Source organism: Macaca mulatta, chromosome X (genome assembly GCF_049350105.2).
Source record: "Macaca mulatta isolate MMU2019108-1 chromosome X, T2T-MMU8v2.0, whole genome shotgun sequence".
NCBI classification, from domain to species: domain Eukaryota; kingdom Metazoa; phylum Chordata; class Mammalia; order Primates; family Cercopithecidae; genus Macaca; species Macaca mulatta.
This window is the reverse complement of record NC_133426.1, coordinates 103,471,753-103,485,969: the sequence shown is the minus strand read 5'-3', so window position 1 is coordinate 103,485,969 and position 14,217 is coordinate 103,471,753.

The following is a 14,217-nucleotide window of genomic DNA, read 5'->3' as shown; positions in this document are numbered from 1 at the left end:
CTTGCCATATGAACATTTCTGATACTATACTAGTAAATGGATGCATCTGTCTTCAATATAGAGGACAATTAGCCTCTAGAAACCCGGGAATGATAATCTTACACACAGGGGTCACATCATTAGGATCCACAGCGTTTCAGGGATGATCTCAGTAACAAAAGTGAATGGACTCCTCAGAACACACAATTATGAGTTATTTGTAATAGTTTTTTAGGCTATTAAGCTTCTCATTAGCACAAGATAGTTAACATTCCAGGAATGTATTATTAATGTTACTTTGTCATTATGGAAACAGGAAAAAGAGTACTTGTAGTAATACCATGGATTTCAAAAATGTCATCAGAACAAGAATTATGCATGCATGAATGAGATGTTCATTATTTTATTGCTTCTTATTTTAACTATATTAACTTAGTCATATAAATCTAAGGCATAGCCAAAGGTGGGATACTGTAGATATGATAAAGGCATAATGAACATATTATATCAGTAAGCATTTATCAGCTCTTTAAAATAATTCAAATAATAAGATGTTAGGAAAGATGAGACCTTAAAATGCTTATCATTTTATCCCCTCATCTCAAGGATCTGACAGGTAAAGCAATTTACCATAACTCAAAAGGTAAATTTGTATCTATACTCTAGCTAGAAAATGGAACCAGAATGCCTGACTCTTATTCCAGGGATCTTTCTACCACACTGTACCACTCTCTAATCAATAAAAATAAGACATCCTCAGTATCATCTATAAGGTTTTTATTAAATTCAGTGGAGTTTATGAGGCAAAATACTATAAAAGAATCAGAAAACCAAAACCAAAATTAATATAAATTCAAATTTTTTATTATTTTAAAATATTTAATTGACAAATAAAAATTGTATAGAGTCAAGGTATACAATGTGATGACCTGATATAGTATACATTGCATAATGATAATCACAATCAAATTAACACATCCGTCACTATCCATGCTATACATTGGACTCCCAGAAATTGTTCATCTTACACATTTTTGGTTTGTACATTTTGGTCACTATCTTCTTATTTCCCCCAGCCCCTAGGCCCTGACAACTACCACTCTACTCTCTGTTTCCATGAGTTTGACTTTTTTGATTCCTTATATAAGTGGGTCATACAGTATCTGCCTTTCTGTGTCTAGCTTATTTTACTTAGCACAGTGTCCTCCAGGTTCATCTATGTTATTGCAAATGGCAGGATGTCTTTCTTTTTTATGGCTGGATAGTATTCCATTGTGTATATATTCCGTATTTTCTTTATCCATTGAACTGCTGACTGGCCCTAGGTTGTTTACATATCTTCAATGCTTCAATGAACATGGAGGTACAGATATCTCTTTAACATATTGATTTCATATACTTTGGATATATACCCAGAAGTGGGACTGCTGGATGGTATTAGTTCTATCTTTAATTGTTTTTAGGAACCTCCATACTGTTTTCTATAATGGCTATAACAATTTGCATTCCTATCCAACAGTGTACAAGGTCCCCTTTTCTCCACACTCTTGCCAACACTTGACATGCTGTCTTTTTTATGATAACCCTCCTAACAGGTATGAGGTGATATCTCCTTGTGGTTTTTTTATTTCTTTCATCATTAGTCATGTTGATCAGCTTTTCATGTATTTGTTGGCCATTTGTGTATCTTCTTTGGCAAATGTCTATTCGGGTCCTTTGCCCATTTTTAAATTGGGTTATTTAGTTTTTTGCTATTGAGTTGTATAAATTCATTATATATTTTGGATACTAACTCCTTATAAGATATTTGGTTTGTGAATATTATTTCCCATTCCATAAGTTGCCTTTTTATTTTGTTGATTGTTTCCTTTGATGTACAGAAGCTTTTTAGTTTGATGTAGTCTCTTTTATTTATTTTTGCTTTTACTGTTTGTGCTTTCAGTATCATATCCAAAAAATAATTTCCAAGGTCAATGTCAAGGAGCTTTTCCCCCACACTTTCTTGTAAGAGTTATATGGGTTCAAATCTCACATCTTTAATTCAGTTCAAGTTGATTTTTGTGTATGGTGTAATACAAAGGTGCAATTTCTTTCCTTTGTATGTGGATATTCAGTTTTCCCAACAACACTTATTGGGAAAGAGTCTTTTCTTTCCCCATTGTGTATTCTTGTCACCCTTGTAAAAGATTAGTTGGCCATACATACATGAGTTTATTTCTGGATTCCCTAATCTATTTCACAGGTCGATGTGTCTGTTTTTATGCCAGTACCATACTGTTTTTATTACTATAGATTTATAATGCAGTTTGAAATTCAGCAGTGTGATGTGTCCAGCTTTGTTTTTTTCTCAAGATTGCTTTGGCTATTGAGGGTTGCAGCAGTGAAGGAAATCAAGAAATGCATTACATAAGGGATAAAGAGCCTAATTTTCTCTTGTTAAACACTAACATACAGAAGAAATCTGTTGACAGAAAAACACACAAATACTGACAAACCAAAAAAGGGTTGTAGATTTTGATTTATTTAAGGACTTTGAAATTTTAATTTTAATAGTTAGGAACCATAGAGCAAAATATAGAATTTCTGTAGAGTTTCTATTTATTCATTTTATATTCTTCTTGTTTATAAAGAATGTGAAGCAGCCTTTTGAGGAGTACATACAATAAAATAAGGAGAAAATATAAATAGGAATTATCAGGGCAAGCCAAAACAAAATTACGAGCAGAAAGTCAAGATTAGGAAAAATCGAGGCACAAGAGTCTGCAAAACTCCTGAAATTTAGCTTCAAATTTAGCTCTGAGATTCCCAGAAATCAAAAGGAAAAAAAAAAAAGTAGTTATTTTCATTACCTTTGTGGAAGGTTTCCAAGTACCGGTTGGATTCTAAAAAGAAATTCTGCGGGAGGCTGAGGCAGGAGAATGGCTTGAACTCGGGAGGCAGAGCTTGCAGTGAGCCGAGATCGCACCACTGCACTCCAGCCTGGGCGACAGAGTGAGACTCCGTCTCGAGAGAAAAAAAAAAAAAAAAAGAAGAAATTCTGCACGTTGGGCTTTCTATCAGGAATACTGAATGACATAGTGGACAACGATTTCAATCTATAGCAAAATCTGTAGTGAAATTCTTATTGTTTCTTGTGTTGTGCTTTGAAAATTACACTGATGTTAACACATATTTGAGTTGCTGAAGGCTATTTCTGAAAGTCTAAGGTGGTTTAGGTCCTAGACACCTGATCCAGATTGTCTACTTAATTGAAGAATAAAACTTAAAATATCTAGAAAAATGAGGGAATTGAATATCATTTGAATACTTTTGTAAGTATATCATAAAATATGGTTATCAGTACTTTGATCAGAAAATCATACAGTTAATTTGTATGAATAACTGTTATTGGCCAGGCATGGTGGCTCATGCCTGTAGTCCCAGCACTTTGGGGGTTGCCGAGATGGGCGGATCACGAGGTCAGGAGATTGAGACCATCCTGGCCAACATGGTGAAACCCCGTCTGTACTAAAAAACATACAAAAAATTAGCCGGGTGTGGTGGCGGGTGCCTGTAGTCCTAGCTACTTGGGAGGCTGAGGCAGGAGAATGGCATGAACCCCGGGAGGCGGAGCTTGCAGTGAGCCGAGATAGCGCCACTGCATTCCAGCCTGGGCGACAGAACGAGATGAGACTCTGTCTCAAAAAAAAAAAAAAAAAAAAAAGAAAAAAGAAATTGATGTGTTTATGAAATGTAACAGTAATTCCAAAAGAACATCCAAATATAAATTATATAATAAAAAGAGTTAATAACCTCAATGTAAAAAATCAGGTTATTTCAATAAAACGTGAAATTGGTGAGGATTAGTGATGATGGTGAATAAATGCATATTAAATCTATCATTCTATATAGATGAGATCAATGACACTTTTTTTTATACAGATGGAGATCTAGAGATCAAATTTTTTAATGTAAACATAAACGTTAGTAGAATAAATCCAGTGTTGTACTGGAGCCAAATCATACCAGCTCCTGAGAGCTAATTGTTAGTATCGTCGATGTTATGTTGGTAACTTGAAATTGGCCATGTTTGAAGTATTTACACTACCAAAACCAGCAATTGGTAAACACAAAAGCACTACAAATCACAGCTTTTTGCGGGAGGACCAGTTTACTGGAACACCACATTATAAAACTATCATATACAACTTCCGTATCACCAGATGACAAAGAGAAAGACAGAAAGTGAGCAAAGCACAAGGAAAACTAGAACAATGAACAAACGAAATTTAAAAGCAATGATCAGCCGGGTGGAACGGCTCGTGCCTGTAATCCCAGCACTTTGGGAGGCCGAGATGTGCGGATCATTTGAGGTCAGGAGTTCGAGACCAGGCGGGCCAACATGGTGAAACCCTGTCTCTACTAAAAATACAAAAATTAGCTGGGAGTGGTGGCGCAACCCTGTAGTTCCAGCTACTCGGGTGGCTGAGGCAGGAGAATCCCTTGAACCTGAGAGGCGGAGGTTGCAGTGAGCCAAGATAGCGCCACTGCACTCCAGCCTGGGTGACAGAGGAGACTCCATCTCAAAAAAAAAGAAAAAAACAGTAATGATTTATTAAATCTTGACATATTAAATATGGCAAGTGTCAAATAGCATGTCAAAACGATGACCAAATACATAACTCATCATGATAAATATGAAAGGATTAAGCTCTCCTAATACAAGACCAATATTCTACAACTAAGTTAGAGAAAAGTTGCAAATAAAGAACAAGGCTTTATCAGGCAAATTAAAATGAGAGGAAAGAAAGGTTCACAACTTCGACACCAGGCAAAGTAGAATCAAAAGTAAAAAGCATAAAACTACATTGAAAAGACTGATTTTTATTGACAAAACCATTGTTAAGTATCAGATAACATCAAAATATATAATGCGAAAGTTATCAGAATGTAAGGAAAAGTTAGCAAAATCACAACCATCAGGGGAAATTTTGACACAACTTTTCTAATCTTTGACAAATTGAGTAGAAAAAGAAGAAAGGAAGAGACTAATAATACTATTAATTTCACACACTGCTGCAGAAAATACACTTCTTTTTTTCAAATGTCTATGAAACACCAAATTGGTCATATTTCATATTTTAATTCACAAAAAGAATCTTACTACTTTCTCCAAATAAGAAATTGTGTGAACTGCATTCTTTGTCAAGGTTGCATAAAACCATATATTAATAGCAAAGTTATAAATAGAAAAAGTTGAACCATTAAGAATCAAAAAAACCACTCTCCTAAAGTAGATATTGGAGCTAATAGAAATCAAGCTTAGCTTAAATCACTATTTAGAAAATAATGCCAGGAAAAACAATACTATCAAAATTATGAGGCAAAACTGCATTCAGAGGAAACTTACTTGTTTTAAGTGTATTTATTAATAAAGCAACTATTTGACATGACTTGTAAATATTGGTGCAAAAATTCTAAGTAATGAAGTAGCAACCTGAATCCAGTAATATATTCAAAGAATAATAGTTGATGATTAAGTAAATGTTATGATTTATAGTTGTAAATGTTATGAATAATAGTTGATATTTAAGTAAATGTTGTACCATTAATGCATAGATGGTTCAATATTAGAAAACCAATAATAATTCATAATAACAGGCCAAAGGAGAACAATATTTCAACAGAGGCTTAAATATTTTTTTCTGGAGGGAAAATTCCAATAGATATTCCTAAAGAATATCCCTGGTAAAATAGAAGTAGAAAGATAGTTTCTTCACATAATAAAAAATTAACTCAGTCAACATTAGCATTATACTTAATGAAGAAATACCAGAAGCATTCCTATTAAAATTCAGAACAAATAGGACTGTCTACTATTATCTCTATTATTCAATGTCATTACGAACATGTTTGTCAAAGCATGCATAAAATATAAATATATAAATCAAGTATAAATGAAAAGTAGGAAATTTTCATTATTTGTAGGTGATGTAATTCTCGATCTGCAAACCTCTGAAGAATGAAGTACAGAACTATAATATTAATACACTAAAATCAATATACTTACTATATTCCAGCAATAATCCATTTGTTAATGAAATGAAAAACATCTTCATGATACTGACAGAAAAATGCCAAATAGTAAAATTTAAAGAAACATGTGCAAGACCAAATTAAGATAACTACAAAACTCTATTACTGACATCAAAGAAGATTAATTAATGGAGAAACATATGAAGTATATCTACACATGCAACAAACTTTCAAGTAAACTCATATCACAGTATGTGTGTATGCATGCATGTATATATGTGCTTAGTATTTGCATATATGGAAAGAGAGATGTAAAATGCCTAGAACATCCTATAATTTATCTGAAAAAATAAACATGAGAAGATATCCAATTAAATTCTAGTACAGAAGTGTAAAAGGATGGAGAGATATGACTTGTCTACCAGATACAAAAACATGTTATAGAGCTACAAGAATTGAAATTGGGAGATGTTGGTGCTAAAATAGAATGATGAATGGAACCAATACATAAAATAGAATGATGAATGGAACCAATACATAAGGTATTTCAAATCAGTGGAGACAGCATGATAATTCAATAAACAATTCTGAACAACTGGACAACCAGTTGCACAGGAATAAATTCTAGATAAATTAAAGGATAAAAGATACCAAGTAATAGATCCCAGCATTAGCAATATGAGGTGCTAATATATAACAAAGATGGCATTTCAAATTCAGTGAGGAAAGGATGGAATATTTAATATATGGTTCTGGGACAACTGGTTGTCCATATGGAAGAAAATAAAGTTAAACTCCGATTGCACATCATATAAACACACACACACACACACAAACAGATGGATTAAGTACTAAGTGTAAACAAATAAAAACTAAAATCCTGGAAGAAAAATAAGGAGATTACATTTATAGCTTCGGAATAGGGGAGACATTGGCAAAGCAGGAGAACCAGAAGTTATTAAAAAATATAACAGTTTTGACTATATAAAATGGAGATATTTGTTATGGCAAAAGCTACAATAAATCAATAGATTATAGATCTGGGAGAATTCTGATACTAAGGTGACAAATAGTTTATTATGTACAAAAATTATTACAAATTGACAAGAAAAAAGCATCCTAATAGAAAAATGACAAAAGATATAAAGAAGCAAATCACAGAGGGCCTGTCCTGGGCTGGGGGGCAGGGGGAGGGATAGCATTAGGAGAAATACCTAATGTAAACGACGAGTTAATGGGTGCAGCAAACCAACATGGCACGTGTATACCTATGTAACAAATCTGCACGTTGTGCATATGTACCCTAGAACTTAAAGTATAATAAATAAATAAATAAATAAATAACCCAACCAACCAAACCAAAAAACCCCACCAGGATTGCAACCCCAACTCTGTCACTTACTGGCCACACGACTCTCATGTATATTGCTTTACATTGAGCCTCAGTTTCCACATCTTGTAAAATGGTTTTCTTTTTTGGAATTATGAAAATTAAACGAGATGACACATATGACTGAGCCCCCCTCCCCCCAAAAAAAGTAAACATCTAAAGCTCACAGACAGGCAGATTCTTCTAAATTGAAATAATTAATTATCATATTCTTTTAATTAAAAGCATATATTTTCATAGATTTTATTTCTAAAACTGGGATGTCCCTTAGAACTGATGGCATTCTACAATCACTGAAGGCTAAGTAACAGTCATACCATGATTTCCCCTGCTGCACATGCATGAACACAGTTGTTGCTACTGTAAGCATGGCTGGCCAATTACAATCTCTACATGTTTCACTCAACAAAATCATGGAAGAAAAGAATGTGAATCCTGACTGTTTATTTAAAACCTTGTATTGATACTTTCTGATATAATCAAGAATATTCCAGCACCAAAAACTGCAGAATGGGTGTCAGTGGCTTCAAATAAAATCCTGGTGATGATAATGGAGCACTCTTTTAAGAACTGTTGCACCACCAATGTTTTTGATGACACATAAAATAACATTATGTGCAAAAACATTGATGATGATGATGATTTTGAGTTGAAAGCATACAGAAAAGTTAGATTCAATGTTAGAAAGGTTCTTTTTAGGAATACCATAACCAATTTAGTTTATATACACAGGAATAATATACAGTAAAATTATTTGGGTAAATATGTCTAAAAGAACTTTTCAATAAGAATAAAATAAAGATTCTAAATGATTAGAAAGCTTTGTGTCATTTTTAACCGGCAGCACATTTTCATTCTTCTTAGTGGTGCAGAAAATAATAACACATCTTAAAATCAAAGACGTTTTAAGACTTAATGAAATACAATTTACTATTGAACAATACGGGTTTAAACTGCACATGTCCACTTATGCAAGGATTTTCTTCTGCCTCTGCCAAAACAGACAGCAATATTAACCCTTCCTTTCTCCCTCCTCCTCAGCCTACTCAACATGAAGATGATGAGGATGAAGAACTTTATGATTCACTTCCACTTAATGAATAGTACATATATTTCTCTTCCTTATGATTTTCTTCAAAACTTTTTCTTTTCTCTAGCTTCCTTTATTGTAAGCATACAGTATATAATACATGTAACATGTAAAATATGTCATATTCAATCTTTTTTGTTATCTGTAAGGCTTCCTGTCAACAGTAGTACCTATCAGCAGGTAAGTTTTGGGGGAGTTAAAATACAGAGATTTTGGACTGTGCAAGGGTGGAGGGCGCCCTGATCTCTGCATTTTTCAAGCATCAACTGTATTATGTCTCTCCTATTGGGAAAACAAGATCCCCTTTCCAAAAAGATGTGTATAATAGCATTTTTGCAAAATAAATGATGACCTCCAAACTCATATATATAACAATAGTTAACATGTATAAAACACATATGATGTGCCACAACTCTTCTAAGAAATGTACATGCATTAACTCAATTAGGTAGGTATTACTATGTTGATGCTCAGTTTACGAATGAGGAAACTGAGGTATAGGGAAGTAAAGTCACTTGTCCAGGTTCACACAGCTAGTAAATGGCAGGAATGCAATTTGAACCTAGGCGTTTTGGCTCCAGTGTACATGTTCTCTCTTAATGATTCATTCATACTCTCATATTCTCTTTCTCTCTCTTTCTGAAACGCACACATTCTCTCTCTCTCTCTCACCACACCCCTCCACATTTTGTTTTTCTCTTTATGCCCCTCTCTCACTGGATTTAATTATGAGCATGAAGAAAACTCTGGAAGGATATATACTAAGTTGTTAACACAGGTTACAGGGGTGACAGTGATACAGGAGAATGTCAAGCAAAAAGAGAAAAAGAATAAAAAAAGAGAACTCCATTAAAACTCCAGCTGTGTATGATATAGTTATGTTTATGCCTTATATAAAATTGAATATGTGTGTGTATATGTGTAAAACATGATAAACAAAAGTTATCTAAAGATTTAAAAAGACAGTCCATAAAATATATACAAATGGTCAACACATTTGAATTTTACTGATCATAAAAAAATCAAATTAAAAGAATGATGGCATATGGGCTGGGCCCGGTGGCTCACGTCTGTAATCCCAGCACTTTGGGAGGCTGAGGCAGGTGGATCACTTGAGGTCAAGAGTTCGAGACCAGCCTGGATAACATGGTGAAACTCTGTCTCTACTAAAAATACAAAACTTAGCTGGGCTTGGGGGTGTGCACCTGTGATTCCAGCTACTTGGGAGGCTGAGGCAGGAGAATCCCTTGAACCTGGGAGGCAGAGGTTGCATTGAGCAGAGATCACACCACTGCCCTCCAGCCTGGGCAACAGAGTGAGACTCTGTCTCAAAAAAAAAAAAAAAAGAAAAAGAGAAGGATGGCATATGATTTCTGCCCATGGAATTTGCAAAGATGAAGTGAAATATACAATGTTACCAACATAGCAGGAAAATGGGAGCCCTTATTTGCTGTTAGTGAATATTAAATTGGTCCAACCTGTCTGATTGGAAATGGAAATGGTAGTATAATACTAAGTCTTTTGATCAAGTACTATTACTCCTAGGGATTCTCCTTAAGGTAATATAACAGTGATGATAATGAATATTAGTGTTAAAGATGTTCAATACAGATCTATCTATTATTTCATTTGTTCATATATTCATCTATATTCTGTTACCAGGGTGTATATTTAAGTGTTAATTAAAACAGCAAAGAAGAAAAATGAATGGGAGAAGGAAGAGGAGGGGGAGAAGGAAGAAGAAGAGGAAGATGATGCAACCCAAATGTCTAAAAATATGAATGGCTAAATAAATTGTGATATATTTATTTGATGGAATATTATACAACAATTAAAATTACATTTGCAAATAGTATTTTCTTTTTTTTTTTTTTTTTTTTGAGACAGAGTCTCGCTCTGTCGCCCAGGCTGGAGTGCAGTGGCCGGATCTCAGCTCACTGCAAGCTCCGCCTCCCGGGTTCACGCCATTCTCCTGCCTCAGCCTCCCGAGTAGCTAGGACTACAGGCGCCCGCCACCTCGCCCGGCTAGTTTTTTGTATTTTTTAGTAGAGACGGGGTTTCACCGTGTTAACCAGGATGGTCTCGATCTCCTGACCTCGTGATCCACCCGTCTCGGCCTCCCAAAGTGCTGGGATTACAGGCTTGAGCCACCGCGCCCGGCCTCAAATAGTATTTTCTAACAGGAAAAAATTCCTATTACACTGTAAGGTAAAAAATGATTATGTCTATTTTTTTTTTTTTCTTTTCTGAGATGGAGTCTTGCTCTGCCACCCAGGCTGGAGTGCAGTGGCACCATCTCAATTTCTGCCTCCCGGGTTCAAGCGATTCTCCTGCCTCAGCCTCCCAAGGAGCTGGGATTATAGGTGCCCACCACCAGGCCCAGCTAATTTTTGTATTTTTAGTAGAGACGGAGTTTCACCATGTTAGCCAGGCTGGTCTCAAACTCCTGACCTCAGGTGATCCACTTGCCTCAGCCTCCCAAAGTGCTGGGATTACAGTCGTGAGTCACCACGCCCAGTGACTATGTTTGTTTTATGATTTAAAAACTGTACAACAGATTTAAGAATTAATAGAACATTTAAAAAATTATAGTGGTTATTTTGAATATATGTGGTTATTTATAACTTTTATTTTTTATTTATACTTTACAGTTAAAAATATTTTACATTTTTATATGTAGATATTTACAGTTATATTACTATATATTATATTTATATACTTTGTATATTTCATAATTAGGATGCAAGGTTATTATATTATTATAAAAAGAAAACAGAAATTAATATCTACCATATTATGCTATATCACTGAAAACAATGGTGCACTGCAGTAACATAGAATGGAATTCAGTAAGAGCAGTCTTCCTTAGATAGTCTCTCTTTTACAGTTTAATGTTACATTTAACAATCATAGGAGCCAACAGTGCCTGGCATGAATCTAAGTGTGGTATTAACATGTTTAATCCTCACAACAACCTTTCCACAAAAACTGAGTCACAAAGTTTCAATAACTTGCGCCAGGTCACACAGTTAGAAAGAACCAGCACCTGGATTTGAATCTAGGTAGTTTGATTCCAGAGCCTGGCTCTTAATCTCTATAGTTAAGCCCCTATCACAAGTGAACAAAACAATGAAATAAAGAATATTAGCCAGGCGCAGTGGCTCACGCTTGTAATCCCAGCACTTTGAGAGGCGGAGGCGGGCGGATCACCTGAGGTCAGGAATTCAAGACCAGCCTGGCCAACATGGTGAAACCCCCTCTCTAGTAAAAATACAAAAAATTAGCCAGATGCAGTGGCGCACGTCTGTAATCCCAGCTACTTGGGAGACTGAGGCAGGAGGATCGCTAGAACCCGGGAGGCGGAGGTTGTGGCGAACCCAGATCGTGCCACTGCACTCCAGCCTGGGCGACAGAGTGAGACTCCTTCTTAAAAAAAAAAAAAAAAAAAAAAAAAAAAAAAAAAAAAAAGAATATTAGGAACAATGACATAATCATATAATTGGAGATGGGGCTGAAATATAGGGGCATATTGATTAAATGAATGTGCAATTAAGTAAAATTATTCAAAATATTGTCTGTGGCAGCTTAGGGGCAGAATGTGAAGTAATAAGCAACAATTTTAGTTTTTCTCACATCTTATTAGATAGCTAGTAATGATAGCTATCTAATTATCTATCATTAGACAGTTAGCTATCTAATGATAGATAATTCAGATGTGCTGTTGATATCACAGTAACCCTCCTTCCATTTCCTTCCTCCCTCCCTCCCTTCCTTCCTAGTAGTAACAACTCTCATGTTTTTGTCCAGACTGCCTTTTAAAGGTCTCTACTATCCCACAGGCATAGAAGCCAATTCTTCTGCTCTTTGATGAGTGCAGTTGCTTCAGGCTGTCTCACCAAATCTCACCTTCCCAACCTACTCTTGTGCCTCCCATGTAAGATGCAGATTTGATTCTTGCCAATGAACATCCCTTCATCTTCCACTTCAGTCCCACGCCAGGTTCTGATGATTTCTTGCTTTACTATGTTTTACAACGTTGCCGTGCCTTGGACATAGATTTGGTTCTTTTATTAGTCTGGGTTCTACAAAGAAAAAGAACCAATAGGAGCTATATGTATGTAAATATTAGCTATTATAAATATGTATCTATTATATATTATATTATATATGTATCTATTATATATTATACATTATATTATATATATTATAATTATATGTTATATATTATATATTACATATATACTTACTTATCATAAGAAATTGGCTCATATACAGATTCAGTGGTATTCCTATCAAACTACCAATATCATTTTTACAGAATTAGAAAAAACTGTTCTAAAATTCATATGGAACCAAAAAAGAGCACAAATAGCCAAAGCAGTCCTAAGCAAAAAGAACAAAGCTGGAGCCATCACACTACCCAACTTCAAAATACAAGGCTACAGTAACCAAAACAACATGGTACTGGTACAAAAATAGACACAGAGACCAGTGGAACCGAATAGAGAGCCCAGAAATAAAGCCACACACTTACAGCCATCTGATCTTTGACAAAGTTGACAAAAATAAGCAATGGAGAAAGGACACTCTATTCAATAAATGGTGCTGTGATAGCTGGCTAGCCATATGCAGAGAATGAAACCGTACTCCTATCTTTTACCACATACAGAGATTAACCCAAGATGTATCAAATTTTTAAATGTAAGACCTCAACCTATAGGAATCCTAGAAGAAAACATAGGAACACCATTCTGGATATCAGCCTTGAGGAAGAATTGATCACTAAGTCTTCAAAAGCAATTGCAACAAAACAAAAAACTGACAAGTGGGATCTAATTAAACTAAAGAGCTTCTGTACAGCAAAAGAAACTATCAACAGTGTAAATAGACAACCCACAGAATGGGAGAAAATATTTGCCAACTATGCATCGAACAAAGGTCTCATATCCAGGATGTGTAAGGAACTTAATTCAACAAGCAGAAAACTAATAACCCCATTGAAAAATGGGCAAAGGACTGAACAGACACCTCTCAATAGAAGACATACAAGCAGCCAAACATATGAAAAAATGCTCCACAACGCTAATCATCAGAGAAATGCATATACAAATCACAACTGAGAAACTATCTCACATCAATCAGAATGGCTAGTATTAAAACGTCAAAAAATAACAAATGCTGGTGAGGCCGTGGAGAAAAGGGAATGCTTATACACTGTTGGTGGGAATGTAAATTAGTTCAGCCATTGTGGAAAGCAGTTTGGAGATTTTTCAAAGAACTGAGTTGAGGCCAGGGGCAGTGACTCATGCCTAAAAGCCCAACACTTCGGGAGGCCAACGTGAGAGGACTGCTTGGGTCCAGGAGTTTAAGACCAGCCTGGGCAACATAGCAAGACCCTGTCTCTAAAAAAAAAATTAGCTGGGGAGAAAAAAAAAAGAACTGAGAGTGGAACTACCATTCAACCTAGCAATCCCATTACTGAGCATATACACAAAGGAAAAATAAATCATTCTACCAAGAAGACACATTCACTCATGTTGACTGCAGCACTATTCACAATAACAAAGACATGGAATCAATCCAGGTACCCATCCAGGGTGGACTGGACAAAGAAAATATGGTACATATATAACATGGAATACTATGCAGCCATAAAAATGAATGAAATTATATCCTTTGCAGCAACATGGATGTAGCTGGAGGCCATTATCCTAAGTGAATTCAGGCAGAAACAGAACACCAA